The 12040-nt window shown below is 35.5% G+C and overlaps 2 long non-coding RNA genes across 2 annotated transcripts; both read right to left on the reverse strand.

Moving 5' to 3' along the window:
* Nucleotides 1-1580: 1580 nt before the first annotated feature.
* On the reverse strand, nucleotides 1581-3174 carry LOC123664746. Its single transcript, XR_006744885.1, has 2 exons — nucleotides 3051-3174; nucleotides 1581-2368 (listed from the first exon to the last, which is right to left on the reverse strand). It is a non-coding gene; the product is annotated as an uncharacterized LOC123664746 (long non-coding RNA).
* A 758-nt stretch (nucleotides 3175-3932) lies between these two features.
* On the reverse strand, nucleotides 3933-7001 carry LOC123664764. The gene is made up of 3 exons (XR_006744893.1): nucleotides 6686-7001; nucleotides 6305-6388; nucleotides 3933-4589 (listed from the first exon to the last, which is right to left on the reverse strand). It is a non-coding gene; the product is annotated as an uncharacterized LOC123664764 (long non-coding RNA).
* Between the last annotated feature and the right edge of the window lie 5039 nt (nucleotides 7002-12040).

Below are 12040 nucleotides of genomic sequence, written 5' to 3' on the forward strand. Positions count from 1 at the left end.
CGTATCGACGGTCAATAATTGCCTCTAACGTTAAGCTTTACGCCAGCTCCGTTAATATTCACCTCAGATACGGGATATGTACAAATGACTTTATTGGTTTCGATGACCCTGTTTCTAAAAACATTTACCTTGAGGCCCAAAAATTAATTTGGTGTAACTCGCGTGTGACTTTAGTTGAAAATATCGAGCAACGGGAATATAATATAATAAAGAAATACCACGAAGGTAAAACAGCGCATCGCGGTATTAGAGAAACCTTTAAACAACTCTATAGAAACTACCATTGGCCTAATACGTTGCTTTCAACTCAAAGATTTATTAATCTATGTCATGTTTGTTTGAAATCTAAATAAGAAAGAAATCCACTAAGGTCCGTCTTGACCTTTACTCAGACACCAACAAAAACTCTCGAACATCTATTTTTGAACCTCTATTCTACAGGAGGTGCAACTTTTCTGATCATTATAGATAATTTTTCAAAATTTGCACAAGCTATGCCCCTAAACGCTGCAAGTAGTGCACATATTGCTGAAGCATTAATACAAGTATTCTCAGTCATAGGCTTACCATCAAAACTAACGATCGCTTCGAATAGTAAATTCGATAACAAAGTTATAAAGGAAATATGCGCATTGCAAGTCATTAACATTCACTTAACAACATACCACCCGAATTCCAACTCCCCCATAGAACGATTCCATTCAACTATAGGTGACATTATTAGAGTACATAGAACGACAAATAAAGAAGATCCCATTAATTTAATGATGAATGACGCTATAATTACTTATAGTAATTCAATTCACTTCATAACGGGTTATACGTCACGAGAGCTGTTATTTGGTCACACAGCTTCTCGAAATCCTTTAGAATTATTTTATCCTAAGGAATTTTACCAAGACTATGTCATTAAGCACCGCAGAAACGCAGAAGCAGTACAAGAATGTCTAGCAACTAACTAAAAACAAAAAACAGGTAATAGAAAAGCGTAATCAGGCTACCAAGGAGATCACTTATAAGGCAGGAGAAGTAGTTTATAAACAGGTAACCAAATATGTGCGCAATGGCAAAACCAAGCCAGTCTTCAAAGGTCTATACAAAATAATTCACCTTCACCACAATAACATTGCTGAAATAATAGGTAATCACTCCAATTCACGTCACTGTACACAGTGTTGATACACTGTCCCAACATAATTGAAAGAATGAAATTACCATTGATCAGAATTCTGAAGATGTTCAAAAGTCACGCCAAAAGAACTGGAAGAATATACGGCTTCAGCATACAAACAAGACTTCCAGAGAAAACACCAACAGGGATATTATTAATCATTTACTGATACCCGTAGTTAGTTTTTGCAGAAAACCACCTCGTAAGTCAACAAAACCATTTAAGAAGGAAGTTATTGCACCATTAAAAATACAATGCCGCGTCAGTGTTACGAAAACATTGCCGAACCATCCATTAGTGACGAAGAATAAATTAACTAACTAACTCATCTGGCTCAGTAACCCGAAATGACTCTTGGCCTCCGAAACAAGATTTCTTCACTTCGCACGATCTCGCGCAATTTCCCGCCAATTATTGGCTTGGATCTCACTCAAGTCTGCTTCAACCAGGTCCCTCCAGCGGTATCTGGGGCGACCCACCGGTCTACGTCCAGTTGGTCGTCCCAGATACGCTCCCTTAACTGCTCGATCCTCCCCCATGCGTTCAACATGTCCGAGCCACCGCAACCGATGGGATTTAGTAACTCCAATGATGTTTGGCTCAGACACCAGGTTTGCAATTTCAGCATTGGTTTTTATTCGCCAGCTGCCGTCTTGCCCTTTAATTGGTCCAAGGATCTTACGGTCAATTTTCCTTTCCGTAACCAGAAGCCTATTCTCCTCTCTGAGCGTAAGTGTCCAAGCCTCACAACCGTACATCAGTATTGGATGAATACTGGTTTTGTAAATTGTGATTGTTCTCTTCCTACTAAGAAGCTTGGACTCCAAGACCTTGTGCAGGGCTGCACTGCACCTCAAGGTGTTTTGTATACGGATCTGTATTTCTTCGTCACGTGTATTCGTATCAGTTACAGTGCAGCCAAGATATTTAAATTTGTAATTTGTTTTAAATTTGTAACCAGTTATTTATTGATAGCACAGTACCAGTAGAGCCACTGGCAGATAGATTTTTTCGATAATATTATCTTTGATTATGCCCACACATTTTTGTGCAAAGATTTTTGTGTTACACTTCTTAACAATTCTTTGCCACTTCTGGCCTTTGAATTTTTAAAACTTTCATTGAGAAAATCGAACAAATTATCCACAAAAATTAAGTCGGCTGTATCCTTCGTATCTTCAGGTAGTTTTCCATTCTCTGAAAAAAAAATTTGGTTAAATCTGAGTTTGGAGTTAATTGGATAAACCATATTTGTCACATATATTCCATTATTATTATCATAATCATGATCATGACTGGCCCACTACTGAGCCACAGCTTAGGCCACAGTACATTACACTAGCCTAGCACGCATTGGCAGACTTCACACACTTTTAAGAACATTATGGAAAACTTTCAGGCCTGAAGGTTTCCTCACAATGTTTTCCTTTACCGTTAACGCAAATGACATTTAACCGTGGAATAATTAATTAAAGTGATAACTAAAATGCACAAAGTTATGTATTACAAAGTTAATCAAGTGCCCAGGATCAAACCGCGACCTCCGATCACTACCTTCTATAGAATATTATGGTCTTAACATTGGCACGGGCAATAGAAATTAGCAAGGACAAGACACAGCTAAAACTTTACTACTTCTACTATTTTTGATATTATACTAATTTTACATGACATACTTAATTTTATTTGTATTTTTTTTTTGTGTCACACATTATCAAACCCGTATCCCCATTGGAACGGTCGGTATTTTTGATATGATATTGAAAATGTTTATGAAATACTTATCGTAACAAATAAAAACTAGAATAATCATAATTATTATTAAGTTTTTGAACTAGAAAGACCTGGAAAAATCAATAATATATTCAATAAGACTTACCAGCTAAGTACGCCATGGTTTTACCAACTGTTTCACTGAACAGGTGGGATGCATATTTCAATTTCATTTTCGGTATTTTATCTTTATTGCAATGGTTCTTTTTTTTTTTTTTTTTTTTTTATGTCACTAGGTCGGCAAACAAGCGTACGGCTCACCTGATGGTAAGCGATTACCGTAGCTTATAGACGCCTGCAACACCAGAAGCATCGCAAGCGCGTTACCGACCCAATCCCCAATCCCCCCAGGAGCTCTGGTCACCTTACTCACCAACAGGAACACAATACTGCTTGAAAACAGTATTATTTTGCTGTGATCTTCTGTAAGGTCGAGGTACTATACCCAGTCGGGCTGCTCCATATTTTGAGCAGGAAATTCCTGCTGTGCCCTACCTCAGTTCTAAGTCAAACTTTTTATAACTTTTATTCCTTTACATGATAGGCTATTTTCATACAACATTTTTATATGTTCCCACTTGGCAAATTTATTCGTGACCGTCCATTCTTCTTCTTCTTCTTTAAAGACTATGGCTCCATCAGCTTTTCGCCGATGATTTTGCCAATGACAAGTACCTACTGAAAGTGTATAAGTCCGGAAACAGTCCATTTTTGTCAATACAATAGTGGGATAAGCCGCTTAAACTGCAGTTAGTTGAAAATATTTGACATGATTATTTAACTTTAATTAAGACCGTCCATTATGTATTTTAAACTTTTGTAATAAAATTATTTCGTAATCCTTTTAATAGATGCGGGATGTCATATGAGTGTTTCAAGGTCTTATTATTTCTTAAATATGTTTGTCTAGTTTTTTCAATTAAATAATTGATTGCTCTCGTATTTGCTTCCTCTCGGTCCCAAACGGTAGCCAAAAAAGTAAATCATATATTTTGGAGTTCTTTTATTATATTTTTTTATAATACATGCCAAAACTTGGTTTGGAGTGCTTCCCGCGGAAAACGCATAACAAATTGGCTGCTTGTAATTTTTTACAATTTCCCTGATCAGCAATTTTTCTTAGCGGTTCTCCTTTGTAGTTTACGAATCCCGTTATTCTGTCTTTTTTTCTATTATAGTCAAAGTGAGGAGTGATTGCTATTTTGTCGAAGATTAGGTTACATAATTTTTCTTCTTCTTTTATACACTTATTCATGCAGTTGGTTAAATATATTTTCATTAAGCCCTGGCTTCAAGCCAGCCTTGGTAACTAGTCTGCTTAGAATTACTGGAGATGGCAAGACGAAGCCACTTTTGATGAGCCACCTATAAGCTCGAAGTCCCAGCTCGTATAAAGATAGAGCTATTGTCTTTTCTTCTTTTGTAAATCTTCGTCCCATTATAGGTTTAGATATTTTTCTTAATTGCATTATTGTAAAAATAGTAGCCAAGGTTTTAAACTTTTTCAAAGTATTCTGAAATGAAGAATTTGTTGATAGTTTTTTCTTTATTTAGCCAATGTTTATAGAGTCTTTGTCTTTCTGCTTTTTCTTTATTTCTTTCAACAGCTTTTGCTTGTTTAGCCCTGGATGCTTCTTGAAGGTGCCTAAAACCAATTTAAACAAAATAAAAATTAATTAAGTAAAAATATAACAGGAAATTATATCTAATCTACATAATCATGATCATCATTGTCGTGACAAAATATAAAACACAGATAATAAACTTAAAATCATGATGATAACAATTATGATCATGATCATGGTGATCATTATCATCACAAGCATCATTACAAATCTCAGTTAATTTCCGTTTTATTTTTATTTATTCATCACTAAATTCTACAAATATAATGTTACATTCTATACATTTCCTAGGGGCATTTAGGAATTGTTTTTTTTTTTTATATCACAAGTTCGGCAAACAAGCGTACGGCTCACCTGATGGTAAGCGATTACCGTAGCTTATAGACGCCTGCAACACCAGAAGCATCGCAAGCGCGTTGCCGACCCAATCCCCAATCCCCCCAGGAGCTCTGGTCACCTTACTCACCAACAGGAACACAATACGGCTTGAAATCAGTATTATTTAGTTGTGATCTTCTGTAAGGTCGAGGTCCTACCCCAGTCGGGCTGCTCTATATTTTGAGCAAGAAATTCAAGCTGTGCCCTACCTCAGTTGAAACCTCAGTTGAAACCTCAGTTGTATACAATGACTAGGATATGTAATATCAAACAGTAAACAATAGATTACATATTTTATACTTTGCCAAAACATAAACATAGGAATTATATACATTGGCGGTAACATCTATATTAGAGCTCTACAAAATTTTAAAACTTATTTTCACAGATTTTGCAGTTTTCACTGGTAAATCATCAAAATACAGTTAATTTTAAAGTTTATTTATAAATTATAATGTAGTCATCACTACCAATATTATAAAATATGAATGTACGTTAATTACAGTGGGCTAGCCTGCAGCTACAGGATTAAAGAATTGGATCAACAAGTTCAGAAATCTCAGAGAAACGTGGACATATCAAAAATGATGGTGATGTGTACATCTATATGTATGAATTAATTATTACTTCATAGATAAAAATGATACCTAAGTGTTTTATATACTTAAAATTTGAGTCATATTCATTTTCATAACCTTTTTTTAAGTATTTTATTAGTTCAGGTGATACATTAAAAAAAATTCTGTGGTTATAAAAAACAGAAAATATAGTAATTTTAATCCATACTTAATATTATAAATGCAACAGTGTATCCATCTGTCTGTCTGCTAGCATTTTATAGTAAAACAGTAACCAATTTTGATGAAATTCGATACACAGGTAGTTTGCATCCCAGAAATTGAAATAAACAACTTTATGTCCTAAAAAATCAGTTCCAATGGGATTTAAGAAAAAAACCTAAATCCTGCAGTAAAAGTCGCAGGCATCATCTAGTATTAAGTATGGAAACAAATATTACCTGATGTTGAAAAAGTAGCAGGAGGAGAATTATTCAGAGGATTATCAGTATGTCTGTCTGAGAGTGTTTTTCAGCATAAAAAAGGGCAGTAAACAAAATATAAAATATTTTTTAAATGTCTCTTATATTTTAGTGTTAGGTATACTACAAGAAACAATTACAGCATTATGGCTGTGCTACTTTTTATGGAAAACCATTCAACCTAATTAGTTATATCTTAGATTTCTTAGTAGAGTAAATTATTAAATTAAAATAGCTGACCAGATCCACCTATTTTATTTTAACACTGCTCAATAGTCAGTGATAAATACACATATCACTACAAAAATAAAAGTTTACCTGATGTTGAAGTTGTAGCAAGAGGAATATTCAAAGGTTGGTTAGTTACGTCAATTCGGGGGTGCTTTCAAACAAAAGAAAATTCTGTAAACAAAAATTGAACATTTTAAAATGACCCTCATAGTTTCTAAATAATATACCTCCAATTATGGCACATCAATTTTCTAAACATAACAATGATTTGATTACATTGGTGCATTGATTACATTTATTAGATTTTATAAACACATGAGTTCATGCCATTTTTGACACGAACTTATGGAGGCCGTGTCCAGCGGTGGACTGCGATAGGCTGAAATGATGATGATGATGATGATGATGATAATTAAATTTTATACTAAGTATTTAAAGTGAATTGTAAAAGTTTATTAGTCGACCTACTTGTTAAATAAAGCGTGGGGACAGCATTAGCACAAAGCATTCTGCTCCTGATGTGATATTTAACCTCAAAATGTAAATGGCAGTCTTCTGTTCTTAAAGATGTATTCATTATCTTTAGCCAAAATATCACCTCCAAAGGCTCCAAAATTTATATATCCAGGTCCTAAAGCGATCAATATCTTTGTCGGGATCTTTATATATCAACAAAATCACTAAAACACACACGTTTTAACAGAAAAGTAACAATTTTAGTCCAAAAAACATTTTTATGACAGACGAACTAATGCAGTCTTAAAACGGCGTCATGTCCAGTGTTGCAAAAGTGTAAAATAAAAAAATAATAGAAAAACAATAGAATAGCACATTGCCGTGAAAGAAGTATAAATTAGCGATGAATTCGCTTAACACTTCACAAAATTTCGCAACTACATTTAATTTGTTAAATGCGAATTGAATCTTCCCATGTCAATAATGAATCCGAATACTAATCCTAATCCATCGATATAATCCAAAAATAATCCATCACTAGTCGTAGTCCTATACCTAATTCAAGAAACAAACCCGAAGAAAGTTATCTTCAGGGATTTTCCCTTGTATCACCCTCACCAGACAATAATAAACTCTATTATATGACGTGTTAGTACAATTTGTTTTAACACACCGCGGATTTGAACGGTCATATTCGACGTTGTGGGAAGAATTTCGGGAAGTCCCCGTGCATTGATTTTGTGTTACCATTTTCTTTTAGTGTTACCGTATTAAGAATATTATTTTACCTTTTTTTTTAGAAAATATTTTACATTAGTTGAAAATTCAAAAATTCGGTAGATAGCACTGCTAAATCGGTATATCGGTAGACAAGGGCCAAAATCGGTAGATCTACCGATAAATCGGTAGCTTTTGCAACGCTGGTCATGTCTTCAAGGCGGAGTTTGATGATGTCACGAAAACTGTCAACGAAAAATTGAAACAATGAAATTATCTCTGTACCAATTTTAATATGTAAATTACTACGTATTAGAATGAGACAGGTATACTTTTCTTATTGAGGTTAATATTAACATAGGAAAAAATTGTATATGCAGTTAACTTCTTATCCACTTCATATTTTATCCAGTATGGCGACACTCGTTTTGCTATACTTTGTATACCAAACTTGAATTTTTAAATAAATTGGCAAAATTGTACGTCAAAATGAAAAAATTTAAACGTCGGAAACGTCGTAATTGTCAAATTTTGACTCAAACAATTTTTTCCTAACCGCCATATTATACTTATATTGCAATTTGCAACCACCGAGTAACCACAGCCGGAATTTTGGATTTTTAGTTTTTTCTGCATATATATTTTCTGAGCCCTAATACTTTATTGTGAGAATATTTATCGTCGCTTCTAGGGATTTAATATGGGTTTGTATTAGAACCTGAATCATTGGTCTTTTTGGTCGAACGAAGTAATTTTGCTTTTGAAAATAAGTTCTTAATATCTATATCAACAGAAAATAACAGTATTTTATAGTTATACCTATATTTTTATTACTTATACTATATCGTCGGTAATATTCTGAAACCGCGGAACTAACAGTCTTTAAAACCGCGTATTTACAAAAGTAGCAAAATCGAGATTTCGCGGGCTTAGCTTCGTTGTAGTGATTGGCTGCCTTCTGTGATGTTGGCTGGGCCGAAAATCCAATAGGAAGCCGTGAAATCGAATGTCTTTTAAACCGCGAAACGTCAGGTGATTGTTCAGTGTTGCCAACTTAGTGGATTTTCCACTAGATCTGGTGGTTTGGACACCCCTTTTGGCGGGAAAAAATTGGTTTAAGTGGCTAGTGGATTTTTTAGTGGTTTAGGTTTATTCCAGTTAGTGGTAAGCTTCATAGCTTACCACTAAAGAATGATCTGGTATTTTTCTAGGATTTTTTTACAAGCACACACAACAGGCAAAAATGGTATATTTTGTTGTGTAGGCAACACCGAACGAATTCAAGCCTGTCGGCTGTTGGGAATTCCCCAAAAATTGTTTATGAATTTCTTGAATCAACATAAACTTTATATGTTCAACTATTGGTTAAGTTTGATGTGATTCGAAAGACCAGGTTGTTATTTATTTACGCAGTCGTCAGTCAGTTCAGTGAACAGTACAGTTCTCTATTGGTTCGCTATCGTTCTCTAATCTGTAAATGATACTTACTTCTCAATCTTGCTTTAATTTGTTTTTAAACTGTTTAGCGCTGTAAAATTATTTTTGAAATAGTTTTAAATAGTATTTGATAATGCTCAAGCCACAGTACACCCAAAAGTTTCGAGATTGTTGGTTACGTGACGTTGTTACAGAGATATCGTGGTTAAAGTTTTGAGGTTCGATTTTTAAATCGGAAAAAATTAACCTACCACCTTTGAGGTTAGAATAACGCTTGGCTCCGGTGCTGCGGGAAGTGCAGCCCTTCCGAGGGCTGCCCTCCCTCCGCGCCTCCGGCTTAAAAAATACTCTAGAGGTAAGGCAGACCAAGACCACGTGGACGTGGGTTGCTCCGATTCGGTTTTAGGTATTTTTCGAATTTCTATACCTATATTCTAGCACACAATTTTACTAGTTTTAGTAGAATATTATGTCTGACGCTTTATTTTGTTTAAAAGTGTCTATTTGTCAGTCGTTAAAAGTCAGTTCGTATCGTATTTTGATCTTGCAGTAAAGATCGCTTTTACGTAAATTTGTTCGAAAATAACGCGTAAAAGTCGCAGAACGGAACATGAGTATACTTCCCGCAGCACTAGAATTAAGGTAGAGTCAGAAGTAACAAAAATTTAACCTCCCATAAATTAGAACCTGTGTATCAGAGGCAAGACCTGTGCGAGTGGATATTATTTATCGAACGAAAATTTTGTTTTCGAATGTTTAATACCAACTAGCTTTCGGGCGCGGTTTGGGTGGCGTTAAATTTGGTGATGAAAAATAAATTAACCCTTAGAGAGGCAGTGATCATATAGCGACCACATTAAAAATATTTTTTTTTTGAAGGGCTGATGCCTAGTAGAGACCACAAAATGTCATTTACATGTTGTCTATGGCATAGTTGATTTCCGAACGGAAAAAAAAGTGCGTGTATCGAAGCAATTTTTTTGACATTTGAGCTGTCAAAGTCGAGTTCTTGCAAAAACGGTGGATTTTTGTGAATTAGCGAATGGAAAATTGTGATAATGCCAAAAATAAATCCGGTAAGTAATATTTGTGTCATTTTTATAATAGAACATAGATTGAATTATGTGTAGTATGTTTCAGTTATGCAAGAAATTTGTTTTAATACGAAATATTCACTTCGAAAGTTTGTGGTCTGTATATGATAGAGATGCCACGAATAGTAATTTGGCCGAATACCGAATACCGAATGTTCGGCGAGGCTCTTGGCCGAAGCGCCGAACATTCGGCAGCCGAATATTCGGCCACACTTAGTACATTTCGCGGGCGACAAGACACAACTCGTCACCGTACGAGTTTAAACTTGCATCGCTGAAGTAATACATACTTCACGGTCGTGTTACAACCTGCTTTATTTGTTGGTCTTTGGTGCATCGTACGTACTGTATACCTACTAAAATATAACATTTAATGTTATTGATTACCATACGAAATATCACCGTTGATTCGAGTAAAGTTAAATGAATTCAATTATAAGAAATCGCCTATTTGGAACTTTTATGAAATTTATAATGAAGACAATAAACTGACAGTTTGTTTGTTGTGTTTGTTTCTTACCACTGGTAGATTTTAAATATTAACTTGTTAGTTCTTTTTTGGTTAAATAAATATCTTTGTGAGTAATATTTTGAGTTTTTTCACAATTTATTTGGTAATCCTTACTGTATTTTATCATAAATAAGGAAGTAAATCTGTTTATCACGATTTCACGCCCAAACTGCTGAACCGATTTTAATAAAATTTGGTACACAGATACTCTAGAGCCTTAGAAAGGACATGGGCGTATAATTTACGCGAAGTCGCGGAAAAACAGTTCGTAGGAAATAAAAAAATTGCTATTCGGTATTCGGCCAAATGGTTAACCATATTCGGCCGAATACCGAATAGCGAAAAAAAGAGGCCGAATAGCCGAATACCGAATAATTGCCGAATATTCGTGGCATCTCTAGTATATGACCTCTGCCCATCTAAAAATCTCTCATCTTGTGCAATGTGGTTTGTATGAAGCCACTGTCTCGCAAGTATCCACCATACAAAATAAAGGTGTTACACATAATAAGGTTTTATACAAAATAAGGTTTACTAATATTCAAAGAAATAAACAATTTTTATTGTATGGAAAATATTCTTAGTACTTACTGTTTATCTTTTCAGAAGAAAAATCTTCGCGAAAAAGACATAGAACAAGCTTTGGCAGAAATTTACGCGTCATCAGAAGATGAAGGGTCTGAAGACGAAGAGTTGTCGGGTTCTTTTCCGTTATACCCGCCTTATGATATCAATCAAGCATTGGATAGCATAGAAAATATAACTAACTCTGATCTTTTGGAAATCCTACAAAAAGATGACTCACCTTCGCCTAAGCCCTTTCCGCCAGCTGCACCACCAGCTAAGAAGCTAAGACTTACTTGCGAATCCTCATCTCCAGCTGTATTAGTGGAAGCGTTGCCTTCAGCAGTCGCCTGTCAGCTCGTGTCTCCAGAAGTATCCCAGCAACCTAAATCTTTTGCAGCAGCTCATCAGCCCTTGTCTTCAGCAACAGTTGCTCAGCATTCACCACCACCAGCAGCTCAACAAGTCTCATCTCCAGCAGCGGCTCAACAGTCCTCATGTCCAGCAGCAGCTCACAAACCCTCACCTTCAGAGACAGTTCACCAGGCCTCACCTCCAGCAGCAGCTCAGCACCCATTACCTTCAGCAGCAGTCCACCAGCCCTCACCTTCAACATCAGCCTACCAGCCCTCGCCTTCAACAGAAGCTCCTCGGCTCTCACGTTCAGAGACTGTTCACCAGTCCTCGTCTTCAACAGCAGACCAAAGTGCCTTATTGCAAGAACTAATAAACAAAGACAGAAACTGGTCTAATAATACAACAAGATTTCCTGCTCATGATTTTTCACGGAAGTTGAAATCGACCAAACTTTATAATAATAGAAGTCTTCCTATAGACTACTTCCTAAATATGTTTGATAATGAAATTTTTACTATAATAGCAGAAAATACTAATTCATATGCCTCATTTATGCACTCTCTTCACTGGTCTCCAACAGATGCCACAGAAATAAGAGCGTATTTGGGTTTAGTTATAATGATGGGCTTGCATCCTCTATCAGAATTAGAACTTTATTGGTCTTCAGACCCCTTCTATCACAACCCA

The sequence above is a fragment of the Melitaea cinxia genome, chromosome 22, assembly GCF_905220565.1.
Source record: "Melitaea cinxia chromosome 22, ilMelCinx1.1, whole genome shotgun sequence".
NCBI lineage: Eukaryota > Metazoa > Arthropoda > Insecta > Lepidoptera > Nymphalidae > Melitaea > Melitaea cinxia.